The sequence below is a fragment of the Astatotilapia calliptera genome, chromosome 19 (assembly GCF_900246225.1).
Source record: "Astatotilapia calliptera chromosome 19, fAstCal1.2, whole genome shotgun sequence".
Taxonomy (NCBI): domain Eukaryota; kingdom Metazoa; phylum Chordata; class Actinopteri; order Cichliformes; family Cichlidae; genus Astatotilapia; species Astatotilapia calliptera.
The window spans coordinates 1355446-1369339 of NC_039320.1; the positions used below are offsets into that span (position 1 = coordinate 1355446).

Consider the following 13894-nt stretch of genomic DNA (forward strand, 5'->3'; position numbering starts at 1 on the left):
AAAATGCCAGATCAAACATGCGGAGATACCCGCTGTGACGGCCCCTTGTGAATAAGGAAGCAGCTGAATGTAGCTGCTTCTTCAGATTTTCACATAGCAAAATGTTAAAAATAAAAATCAACGCCTCCCTTCAAGCTGTATAGTTAATTGACGATGTAGTTTGGCGTATCTTTGTGTAGAACAAATAACTGAGCGTCTGTGTTCAGGGTGTATGCTATATTTACCAAATTAAACAAATGTATACTGGAGAAACTCAGTAACAGTAATGTTGTGTTTGACGTGTACAAACATGCCATTCTTCACCTTGTTTGCTAACATTGTTGGCTTTTTGATGTCTGAAAATAATAACTTGTTATTGACATTAAGTCTAATAATTAATAGAACAATCTTTGGGTATATATGCTATATCATAAATGATTTTAGCTTATTAGTTAACAAACAGTAACTGCCAAATGTGACTGGGTGAACTATACACTCAAAACCGTGCAAGCTGAATAAAGTGTAACTGAAGAAGCCTGCATAGGCTCAGTGTCCTGATTTGGAATGGGTGCATGTGCAGTTACAGCTTGTACTCTGTAGACAGTGGAGGTCGTTGGTTTCATTCTTTTAATTAGCAAAACATCCCAAAAAAGACTGAGAATGATGCTGCTTTCGGCTCCTCAGCTTCCACTTGGCAGACTGCCCTTTAGCAAGGAGCTAAATCTTCCCAAACAAGACTGCATTTGTACTACACATCTCCCAGGCTGGGCTGCATAACTGTGAATGCGAAGCAAAAATGTAAAAAATGACGACCCAGCCGGGTTCTTCTGAATCAATAGAGTTTAAATAGAAAGCCAACTGCTCCCTCCTCTAAAAGATTGAAATGAAAATTGGAAACGGTACACAGCTCGTGCTCTCTGCAGACCTCTGGGGACTTTAAGAGTTTCAGCTTGCTGCTACTTGTGCTTGTGCGTAGTAAAAGTTTTCTCCAACGTGATAAACATTCACAAGAGGAAGGCAGAAAAAAATTGCCAGCACGATCCCCACTTACTGTCAGAGTTGGCATAGCAACAAAATCATCCCTTTAGCTGGATGCATCCAGCGTGCAAGTTACCCAGTTAAAGGATACTGCTGTGACATTGTAAATATGCACAGAATTATATAATCTAATTTACATTCCTGTTACAGTTGGCTACATTCATTTAAGGAGGCAGGATGAATAAGCAGAGGCAGAGAGTGGTGATCAGCCTGGTGGGTCACCTGCAGGAAGGCATAAGAGTCCTCTAATGTTATGTTGTTGGGGAAAGGAGCTAGTTAGAGACGCTGAAACTTTAATACATTCACCTTTTCCTGAGAGCTAAAATGACTAAGGATGTCCTGATTCATGAATTGATATTTACTGTGCTGACTGCCTTCAATCCATCGGCAGATAAGATTGAGATTTAAACGAACCAGTGACTGATTTTTATGTCTTTTGTCTCATCAGTTTTATTCTGGTTAAGTGATTATTTTCAGTCAGTCTGAGCTAGAGCTGGGCGATAGAACGATAACGATATGTATCGCGATATAACTTTTACTCGATAGAGAAATTAAGCTATCACGATAGACCTCGCCGCTCTTGTCCTCTTAAAAAAAAAAAAAAAAAAAAAGGTCAGCCAATCCAAATTAAGTAGCGCAGAGCCGAACCAATCACAGCCTCAGCGTCACGTCGCGTGACTTATTACGTACAGCACAAGTGCCAAGCCGCACGTGTGTTTGTTTGGGAAGCAGCCAGCGGGTAATGGAGGAAATGAGTGTGCGACTAGAAAAATCAACCGAGCGTGACCGAAGAGAAAACCGATGATGGTTCCAATGCCGGAGAGATTGTCGAACGTGCCGAAAACAAGTCTGGAAATACAATAAACTGGTGCATGCGTCACACTGTGCGCCACGTTATTGTTTCGGTGAAATGAATTTCTACAATACTGTTACTGTTAATTCTACTCTCTGCAGTGTTTAAATGCTTACATATACACACAGTTACTGTCCCTCCACACATACGACTCGGTTCTGCTTCTATGCCCCAGCTTTGTTTACTTTTTCCCACCGAGGCTTCTAGACTTCTGATTGGCCAACATTTCTGCACGGTTAGGAATCTAGCGCCACCTGCTGCTTTGGCATGTTCATAGCAGCGTTTTCCTTCATTTCTGCCTTTATGTGTGGACGGGATTATTTTTTAAAACGAAAACGGAAAATCTCTGTTTTCAAAAATACCTGTGTACGTGTGGACGTAGCCTCAGTCTCTAACTGGAAGCGCTAATTCGTCATTCGGCTTTTGTCAGACTAAAGTAACTGTTAAAACTGTTTGAAAAGCTAAGCTATACAACAAGGAGAGATTGAGAATTTCCTTTTAGTTCTCAGTTTATTTGATATTGACAAAAGTTAGTCAGTTTTGTCTGTTCTTCTGTAAAACAAACTAAGATTTATTTTTAGAATTAATATTTTGTTTCTAAGTGGAATTGACAATTTAGTCTGTTTCGTTTGTTCTATTTTGAAACTTAAACGCTTTAGCGGCTGCCTTTTGTGTAGTTTGCAATATTTGCCTTTATTTATCTGAAAAAGTCTCATGTTCCTTAAGTACATCTACCCTGTTGAACTTATTATGGGAAATAAATATTTAAATAAGAACAAGCTGCTGATTATTTCACATTTTACTTGTGAGCAACGGCACATTTAAATCTTACAAATTCTTACAAGTTATTTGGCTTATATCGTGATAGATATCGTTATCGCCTGAAATGAAAAAAACATATCGTGATATGAAAAAATTTCATATCGCCCAGCTCTAGTCTGAGCACAAAAAGGACCTTTCACCTGCTGTTTTAACACTTGCCTGTGCCTGTTGAGCTTAGTCCATGAAGTAGAATTACTACAGCAGATCTGAAGCCCTCTAACTGCTGTGTGGAGAGAATTCCTTTAGGATTCAGGATTCCTTTCCCACTCCTGCACATTGTCCTTTTCCTCTTCCCAGCTCTCGTGTAGGTGCTTTCCTCTCATGCCACGCTGATGTCTTATAGTCAGCTCCTTCTAATTACAGCTGCTGTAGTAGAAATAGGAAAAACTATAACAATAGAAGCCTTTTAATGGCTATATCTGGTTTTGACAGCAACCGCAGGCTAACGTGGGCTATATTCTCCTGTGGTTGAACGTGTCCTTGACATTTTCAACCCAAATTAGGTTCCCCTCATGTCTTAAGCTCATGTCCACTTGGCGTAGGAGGACTGGTCTGTCTCTGACCTATCCTTGGACAGCAGTCTTTAAAGGAAAAAAAATAAATAAAAAGAGAGAAAAAATTAAAAGGAGATGTAGAATTCTGCACAACCCTCCAGTAGCTCTCTTTGCGGCTGCCTCTGTTCTCTATTCGGCCAATGAATCCCACCAACGTGCTTCCTCGTCCCCCACCACTCACGTCCTCTCCTCAGAAGAAACCCGAGCTGCGAGGTGTCTCTTTACATTTTTTTTTTCAGCCCGACTCGGTACAGACGAGCCACAACAAGAGCACGGGTTCCCCAAAACTTCTGTTGTCCACATGTTCGACTCAGACCAGCTCACATAGTGACGTCCATGACTGCCGGTTTCTGCTGTTGGTTCCTAATAGGGAGAGGAAACCTGATTAAGTGAGTGACAGTTTTATGTGTGAGTATTGTGTGGGAGTGCATAGTTGCTAGCCCATGAGCATTGAGTGTTAAAGTTAGCCTCTGCTGTCAAGGGCTGTTGCCGATACCAGCCGGCCTAGCCTGTCATGTGTGTGTGAGACAGACGGAAAGGTAGACTTAAAATGGAATGGGAATGGTAACAGAAGATGAGTGTTTTTGCTGGCTGAAAGGAGAATGGAAAGTTCGCTGGTGGAAGGAGGACATTTTATCCTGAAAGTGAAAACATTCTTCTACAGGTTGTGGAATGTTTGAGTTTGTAGCATAGCAGGTGTTAGCTGTGCTGCTGCACTTCCATCTGCATTATTGTTAAGCTTAGGTCAGTGCACATGTATAATATTTACAGATGTGGATTGTTCAATAACATTTTTAGTGGCTAAATAAGAGTTTAGTTTGTAAAGTGTTGAACTAGCAGAACACTTCAGATATCAACATACTGTATAACTGAATAGTGTTGCATTTTAAGGCCATGTTATCCAACACTGGTCTAATAAACGTGGGTAGCACATCAAGTATGATACATGTAGACTATACCATGATAAGTCTACCTGCTGGATCATTGCCAGGGGCACAGCTGGTAGTCCTCCATTACATGCTATACTCCCCTTGGCTCGGCTATAACAGCTGGAGGATATAAAGAAGTGATCCCCTGGCACATCTTAGTTGAAGTCTGAAACATTTTTTGTCTTTATCACCTCTATCTCTTCTGTTTCTTTCATTCTTTCTTTTTTGGCTAGCGATATAACCCTGATTCTTTCACATTGGTCATCCTAAAATCGGATGGCATCAAAACTTAATGGACTTGTGGTAGTTTTGTGTATAACTCCAGCAAACTTAATAAACCAATTACTTGACTTTCTTGATCCTGTAACTGTCAAAAAAGGCACTAATCATTGTTTTGATGTTGTGTTGAGGTTTCTCTTGTTACTTGGTAGTAGAAATGGTACTACACACATGTAGTATTAACATTTCATAACCTGCCTTTTGAACTTGGCCTATCAAAAAGTGCTGATGGAATTCCTGACGTGGCTGTTGTGTTTTTGGAAAACACTGCAGCAGCGGGTAGCGAGAGAGCTTAAGGTGAGGGATGGGTACCTCCTGTCTTGTGCTGTGTTGGTGTTAACAGCTGTTGGAATTCCCGCTATGTGAGATCTACAAGCATCCTGGCCCTCTAACCTAGACTCGTGAAGAGCGTCTTTGTCTGAACCATCCCAGGTGATCGTCCCTGCTGCTGCTGCTGCTTCTGCTGCTGCCTCAGAGAGCAGATTTTAGTTTTCAGGCTTTGACTTGATGCTCTCAAAACAGAGTCTTACTCAAGGAAACTTTGATATGACACATCAGCTGTCAGCCGGTCCAAATAGTTGACCTTTCAGTTATGTGAAATACTGCTGCTACACTGAATACTGATGTCTCGAGACATTTTATTTTATTTTATTTATTTTTTTGGATTATTTATTTAGGTAACACTTTCATTTTATATTAATGAATTGACCTTGGCTTGATGCTTGATGCTAACTGCATTGAACAGCCCATAACCTACCTACCACTTTAGGTACTATTCATTCAGAGGTAGTTTAAAACATTGTTATGCATATTTAGCTGCTATTTCAAAATGAAATTCATTATCCACAAGCATTATTAGCAGGGATGAGCAGGGATAGAAACCTTTATGCACACTGTGATAGCTATATGTCATGTATACAAGTTGAACTCTGCAGGGTCTGCAAACCTAACCTCAGACGGGTAGGCTGCACTGCTGTTCCATTTATCCTTTTCTTATATCTGTAGCAGAAGTTGCATTTGTTTTACAATGAAATATATTTCAGGCATTTTGTACCTGTGACACAGTGCTATCAGAGTGATTGAGTGAAAGTGACTAGGGCCTCCATGGCCCTGCCATCTGTTGTGTTGTTGGCTGCAGCAGTCGGGAGCAAAGTTTACCCAGGACAAGTGCATGTGTTAATGATTGACAGCGTCCTGGCGCCTTGCAGGAACTCTTATATGAGACCTGAGAACACAGAGATAGGGGCACAGGGAGTTTGTATCTGGGTCATGAATATATATTTATGTTCAGGTTTTTCCATTACACCAGTCCTACCCTGCTACCTGTACTGTATGTACAACTTTATTTCGGGAAGATATGTAAATCCAAATCATGTAAATCCTTTGCAAACAAGGAAACATCAGAATGTATTAGATCACATAATGTCTGATTGTAGTTCTGTTTTTGGTTTTGTTTTGTTGAAAAGAAATGATTTTGATCATTTGATTGGTGATCTCAACATCATTGCCCCCACCTTTCATTCATGCATGCTGTATTCTGGCATTGGACCATAAGAGAGCAATCTTTGCTGCTGAGCTCAGTGAGCTGTTAGAAATGCCCTCTGTAAGTAGAAGATTAAGAATAACTAGTAAAGGTGACCCAGCTAATATGAACAAAGCTGTATGAACTATTTGCACGCTCTAGATTGTGGGTAAAAAGGGGAATAAGCTGAAGTCAGCAAGCCCTCCAGAAATACTCTATAGGAGAAAATTGGACTGCCCTTTGGTTATGAATATCACAATCAACTCATTTAAATTTAGACTACTATTCTCACCTACTGAGTATGATTATGCAATGGTCACTGAGTGGTTATATCCCTTTATTCTGATGCAATGTACATTTATTTTGTTGATTAGAAAAATCCCATACATCTGCAGATTGTTTTGAGTCCTACTTTCCACGTTGCTTGTTTAGATCGTTTGTACGCACATTCTGCCAGTCATCGTCTGAAATACAAACCCTACACTCATTCTTCCATTTAGATTTCAATTTATTAGTTCATTTTCCCCCATTCATAATGTTAGTAAGAAGTTTGTTCCTGCTCATTATTGGTTTTACTGTTTAATAAGGATGGGAATTGATAAGAATTTCGCAATTCCAGTTCCATTATTGATATCACTTATCGATTCCATTCATTTTTGATTTCCTTATTGATTGTCATTGTGCATGCTGAAGGTATTTCCCCTCTTGGTTGTGATCATTACTGGGGTCATTACTCAAAAAAGTAATTATTACACAGAACACATTTCTTAAAAGTAATGCAGTACGATACTTAATTACACCCAGGTTAAAGACTTTGTTATACTACTGTTTGTTACGTTACTTTCATGTTACTTGGTAAAATGATCTGAAACACACATTACCATAATTGCTATTTAACAATATAAACCTGCAGGCTACAGCCCCACACACCAACACAAATTCCTATCCTAATGAGGACACAAATATGATCTTTCTTTTAGTGTTCATGAACACAAAGCAAAGATGAAAACCAACACAAAGAGACTTCAAAATGATCGTCCCCGTGATTCTACTGCAGACACATGAACAGGTAGAAATAGAGGCTGCAGCCTGATTAGTCAACAGTTTGTTACCTGTTGAAGTTCAGCAGCAGCTCACTTTATCACAGTGCTGGGCTGGGGTCAGCATTAACTCAGCTTTAACATCCTTCTGCCTTCTTGGCTAGCTTAGCCTTAGCATGCTGTCTGTGCACGTGCTTGTAAAAAGCTGAAGTTGTGTTAACAGTACGATGCATCTTTGTTCTGGAGCAGGCTTTATTTTACCATAAAGCTCCCACCCTTTTATGCAATAAAAATAAAAGTAATGTCCATATCCACTGTTTTCCTCCACTGACACACAAACTGAAATCATCTGATTGCAGCGAGAGTGCACGAACCGATAAGCGGGATTGATATACAGGCAGACTAACGATTCCAAGGAATTGGTCTACTGAGAACCAGTTCTCTACAAGAACAAGTCTTTGATTCCCATCCTTACTATTAAAGTACGTTGTATTTCTAAAGTACCTGAGCCATAACTTTATATGAATTTCCTGGAAGAAGTGCAGTTCTCCATCTGACGAAACTGAACGCTAGGAATCGATACCAATCTAATTTCAATATTTAAACCTCCCATCAGTTCTCACTATGACCATTCTGTGACCTTTGGTTTTAGCTCCCAGTGTGCTGTCTATATAGAGTTTTCTTTCCCATTAATGGCATGTGTAGTTGTGAAATTCATGTGCTTTATAGCTTCAGTAAGTTCTAAATCTTCTCAGCAGAAACATGAGTTTGGGAATGGTAACCTTTGTTGTGGTTACAAACAACAAAAAGATAAACAAATCTTCTGTTCAAGGTCTCTGACCATTGTTCCTTTTAGCTTCGCATCATCCCTTATTAACTGTGCTAGGGGTTCAGTGTACAAAGCAAATGGAGTAGGGCTAAGTGGGCATCCGTGCTGGCAACCCCTCTCTGGGTTTCTATTCTGATTGAGGTGCCTGCTAATTTTAATTCTGGTATTTGGCAAGTTTTACAAAGTTTTGATGCATTTAATAAACTAAATGGGGCCTGGATGCTATCCCAGCTGTCTCAGGGAGAGAGGCCTTTTGCCATCTTTACTAATTACTGTAATATTTTCCTAATTCACCTGATCAATTATCCAAGGTCTTCCTGTACCTAAATTGGTCTCTATATATTTAAATTTTTTTGTGTGTGGTATAATTGAAATGATCGCCTCCCTCCATGTCTTTGGTGCCTCATCTTCCTTCAGAATGTGATAAGAAGTACTGGAATTATCTGATCCTTAAACCACATGTACCATTTGACAGGAAGCTGTCCGTATAGTGAAATGTCAGGGAGGTATGTCCAAAAAGAAAAGGAGACTGCCCATTTGCCATTCTATACAGGTGAAACTAAGGAACATTTCAGTTCTGCATTGAAAGTGTAATTGCTTTAAGCAGCAGCACTTTGAACCATTTCAGCCTTTGTTTGATTTGGTTGCCATGGTTACAGTGGCCCTTTAACTTGAGTTGCGTTCATTTCAGCCCAGCATCGTGATCATCTGTTAGTTGGTGGTGAATCAGCTTCCTGTTGAGGTTGGGATTGACAGCTGATGTTGCTGGGTCACGTCTGTCCTGGTTTGAAGACCAAAACCGAACAGATGTTATGACAGTGAGCATTTATCATCTCATCTCACTTTAATCCTTTATGTAATGTTTAACCTCTTTGGCTCATGGGCCCTGTATTGACAGCAGTGAATGCTGGGAAAGGGGAGACTGAAAACACACAGTTCCTTTTTGAATTTAAACAGTTGTATAAATATTTTGTTTGCTGAAGTTTGAAGCCAGATTTGACATTGCCTTGGGGTAACTGGCACTACTATTAGTGGGTAGCAGTCAGGTGGTAAGGTTAGAATTTGGTATAAACAACATGAAAGCGTGGATCCATCCATCCCAGCGCAGACTGCTGGTGGTGTTGTAATGGTGTGGGTGGATTTTTTCTTGGCACAGTTTGAGCTTCTTAGTACCGTTTGAGCATCATTTAGACACAGCCTATCTGAGTATTGTTGCTGACCATGTCCATCCATTTATGACTACAGTGCCCTCATCCCCTAGAACTGTAGAAAACTGCGTCATGGATTTGTAGCTGACAAATTTGCAGCATCTTCATGATGCTATCAAGTCAGCATGGCTCAGCATGAATCATCAAAGCTACTTTAGCAGAGTGCAAGAGTAAAATTATAGATCTGAAAATGAACATAAAAGGTCCCCTTAAACTAGCAGTTTCTTCTATTTTTGTTTGCAAAGAGAGTATTTTGCAAAACAATACAGGCTTGACAATGTTAAAAGCTTAGTATTTGAGCACTTTATCCACTTAGTTGCCCTCTTTTTGGAGATGACAAAGTGAAAATTGTCATTTTTTTGTAGAGCTGCTGATGAGGCATAGTTAATCCCTGTTTTCTCCTCTCTCACTGGCTATTTGTTCTCAATTGCTAAAAGGGGATGGGGCTGAAAAATTATGGAGAGAAATTTGCCTGAAAACGGTTGCAAATGTGAACGATATGATTCCCAAGCTCAAACTACGACTTACAGCTCTGTGCAATGATTTGTGTGTAACTTTTGTGGAGTCACACGTGGTCAGATTGCTTTGTATTTGTGTGTGGATTGATGCATGCATGTGTGACTCCTCCAAAGTTACACACAGACCATTGTACACAGTTGTAAATCTTAGCTAATGCTTGTGAATCCCATTGCACACACTTGCAACCCTTTTGAGGCGAATCTCTCTCCATAAAGAATCAACACCTTTTTATCAGCGTAAATAACATTAATTGAAAGCCACAATCAGAAGCAAGAAGTGCAAAGGCCACACCCAAAGCATCCCTCCATCAGAGGGTATGTCTGCCTTTACTCCTTATCTGCAGTCCTGACTGTTTATACCTTTATGACTGTTGTTTGCGTTGGCAGAAGACAAAGTGTGTGTGTACATAGAGCGCTCTCTCTCTTTCACAGGACTAATTCTGCAAATTAACCTTCGTACTATGCCCATGTGCTGCAGCCGCTTGTGCTTGCTCTCACTCTTACTCTCTCTCTCTCCTGCTGTAACTCAAGCCTGTTCACCCGGTCACACACATTGACTGCTTTTAGAGATGAGGGACTTTCCCATTTACACTGTGTGTGTCTGTGTGTGTGTACTCTTCTTAAAGAGTGTGCCGCCTGGTCACCTGATACTTTTCTATGATTCCCCTCCTAGATTTGTACTTCCACTAAAGTCTCTCCTGTACTGCACGGACGATAGTATAATCTAAAAGATGGTGAAGGATAGTATTGAGACACTTAGCATTTCAATAGTCTCCTCAAATTTTATTGGCGCGCTAAATTGTGCTAAAATCGATATTACATTTTCATTCATATCAGAGTGAGGGGGTGAGATAATTTTCCCCACACATTTTTATTGTTTTTGTTTGTATTTATTTTTATTCTTGTTCCAAAGGATTTCTTCACCAAAGGCTTTGATTCAGTCTTGTTCTTTGTTTCCAAACCTGCCGCTGTCTTAAAGCCTTAGTTTTCTGTGTATATTTATCCCAGTAGCCGTGCCCCACTTTGTATTTATACCCCGTCAACATGCGGAGTTCACCCGCAGGCCACACGGAAACAGTTGACTGCTTCAGCTCAACTTCACTTGTTCCAAGGACAGACGTCATCACTCACATGATTAGCTGTGGGCACAAACATTATATTTTCCCTTGTTAGTCTTAATATCTCGGTTCGTTCATGTTATTAATGAGGAAATGACTGTTTGCTTTTGAAATCACCTTTGCTAAATGCTAAAATTCCCCTGTTTCATTCACCCACCACCCTAAATTTAATGATGAGATGCTGTTGTAATGTGAAAGGCATGCCATGCTTTGGTAGATGGAGAAAAAAACCAAACACTTTTTGTGCCCTGCTTGCTTCCACTGCAGAGTCACTATTTTTGCCAACTCATTAGAGCATGCGTTTCAGAATTTCTGCTAAATGGCTGAATGATAAGCTTACTAAACAACAGATTTTACAAGCTTTTTTTTTAAATAGACAATTACAAATGTAAGCTGCTGGATTCTGACCCTTCATTCAATAGGTTCATGCTGTTATGTAATTAGCCTGACTTATAGGATTTCCTGCAGCGAGACATCCAACTGCTCTCTCGTGCTGTGAGTTAAGTTTTTTTCCACCATTAATTAAGCAGCACCGACTTCTCTCTTCCTCTGCCAGGGAGCCCAGATGAGAGTCTCTTCCAAAGCTGAGAAACGGAACAGAACTAAGAGGGCAGGGAGGAGGAGGAGAAAATCAGGGTGAGGCTGAAGCCAGAGTGGTGCATCAGTGTTTCCGCAGGCCAGAGCCGCGCTCATAAAGTATCTCAGAATAGTTTCGTTGATATGAGAGCAGTTTGCTTTGCAAGAAGTTGTGAAGCTTTTCTAGTTCTGTGACCTAGTGTCTACCATCATGCTTGATGGTCTTTCAAGGACACAGAGTTAAAGTCTGTGAGGTTTCTAAAGAAATTGCTCTTTGAGTCAGAAAGATTCATTTGGACAATTGAATATGACAGTGTTACTCCAGACTGATACCCCTGAAACATTGGATTATGAAGTTCACATCTGTATTGTGGAGTGTTCAAAACCTCTGTCTAATATTCTTATTGTGGCTGAAGGTCTGTTTGTCTAATGATGTCTGCGTGAAGTTGTGAGTCAAATGGGAACAGAAAGGAGTGCAGTAAATATGTTCACCCTGCTATAAATCTTACAGTTTATTTAACTAATAAACACCTCTCAGGCTACTTAAGTAATCTAGAAGCTGACAACACAAATGACTTCAGGTGCAGTGCTTGTTTTTGCCTTTGCTGATAATCTGAGAGAGTTTATTATTTTGTCATTTAGACTGAGGCTGAATAATGAAGTGATAATGAAGTTGGTTAGAAGCTTTGGCAGCACTTAGTATGAGGATTTTTCACTCAGATGGACTAAATGGTTGAATTAGAGAAATAAAATCTTAGCATATCAATCTCTATTGATTTATGTTTGTCAGAATTTCATTATGGACGATTACTTCTTACAGCGCCTTTTTAGATGGTGTAACAGGGACGGTCATGTAATGTTGTATTTAACATTGTATTGCATGCATCTAATAGATCACGTTCTTCGTCTGTGTTAGACTTAGGGCTGAACGATATATCGCATTTGCGATAATATCGCGACATGATCAAGTGCAATTTTCTAACCGCAAAGGCTGCGATTATACTGCGATTATATTATACAATTCATGGGCTGCATCCTCCTGAGGCCGCATTTGTAGACCGATTACGTCACAGCGACGCGCCGAAGGCTGTCCAAATTACTACCATATCCCAGAATTCATAGCGCGGCCCAGCCAAACTCCAGTTTCCAGCAATGGCGGCCGCTACTAAGTTTTAAAATTACTCATACTAATCTTTCTGGGTCACAAAATAAACTTTTAACATATTTTCAGGCGAGAAAGTAGCTGTGTAAACATCAAATATCTGCTCGGTTTATCAAGATATCCCATATTTGCAAAAGTGCTTCGACATTTTCAGAGGCGTCTGCTACCCACCAGCTCGACAGCTAGCCGGGAGCTCGAGGGTTACTGATGCGGCCGAGAACGGCACAACTCCCGGCACATCATTTTCAGATCACCGCGGAGTTTCGCTGCTCGGGTTAAACGTAATATATAAGTCACTTAGACAACCTAAAAATGTTATTGTTGGGCTTTTTTCAGTGTTTTGTTTGTTCGTGAGTAAATCGGTTTGGCTGAGATTAAAGTTATTAGATTAGATAAAATAAAACTTTATTAATCCCCCGGGTGGGTTCCTCCTTGGTTTTCACACAGCTGACTAAACGTCAAACAGAAAACTTATTAAACAGAAGTATGAGACAGTCGAGAATTTACACCAGTGTCTGGTTATATTTTAGATAGCAAGAAGCAGACGGCCGAGTTTATTAAACTCCACCGAGACAGCGGTGACGCTAATCAGAACTAGCCTTCTGATTAGCTAATCCAATTTCACGCCTTTAAACTTTAAAGGCGTGTTTGTGTGTGTGTTTATACAATTGCTATTATGTTTGCACTTTATGTGTAATGTTACTGACTGCAGAGATCAGTAAGATGTGTGTATTTTTTATTTATTAGTTTTATTTATTTAATATTATTTTTTAATTGAATGACTGTCTAGTAGTTCACAGATGTCGAAAAACTGAGTGTGGTAAAGCCACTGATTTTGTTTATGTATATTTCTGCAATCTGCACATTGCACTGACTTTCATTTTAATGTTTACACCAGGGTTCCTTGTCAGCACTTTATGCTCAGATGTTTGTAAGCTAAAAATAAACTATTGTGTATGTTCAAATATACTGTTGTGATTGAAGAAGTTAAATAAAAATGTCAGTCATCAATTCATGCATCACCTCATGTCATCATAACAGAGGTCTGTCTTCCAGGAAAGAACAGTTTAAAATTAATGTAATATAGTATTGGCCATACTATATGATGTATTGCTTGTCTTTGTTTAATAATACAGAAGACAAAGACCTTAAAAAATAATCGCATATCGCATCGCAATCGCAATATTGGGGCAAAAAATCGCAATTAGATTATTTTCCATAATCGTTCAGCCCCAGTTAGACTTGCAGAGAAGCTGTGAGTGTTTGTGCATTAGGGTTTCCTTCTTCTTCTTCTTTTTTCCTGGTCCCTGTATGCTGGTCAGTGTACTTCCCACCTACAAAGCTTGAAATAAGTTTAGCTAATCCATGGGCACCAACTGTTTTGACTTATATTTGATAGCCAGTATTAATTTCTAAAAGTGCCCCCAAAGTTTTCTCGATTTGCAAGTCTTAACCACAAATGTAAAC

At 39.8% G+C, this 13894-nt stretch overlaps 1 protein-coding gene across 4 annotated transcripts in view; it reads left to right on the forward strand.

The window, feature by feature from the left end:
• The window catches only part of ppp2r5eb (protein phosphatase 2, regulatory subunit B', epsilon isoform b), a 51213-nt gene that overhangs the window by 18581 nt on the left and 18738 nt on the right, over window positions 1–13894 (forward strand). The window contains exon 1 of one of the 4 annotated variants that reach the window (XM_026151047.1): window positions 2840–3635. The exons of the other annotated variants lie outside the window; for them this stretch is intronic. The gene's annotated coding sequence lies outside the window, so the exon portion shown is untranslated. Of the gene's footprint in view, window positions 1–2839; window positions 3636–13894 lie in introns of those variants that run through there. 4 annotated transcript variants of the gene reach the window in all.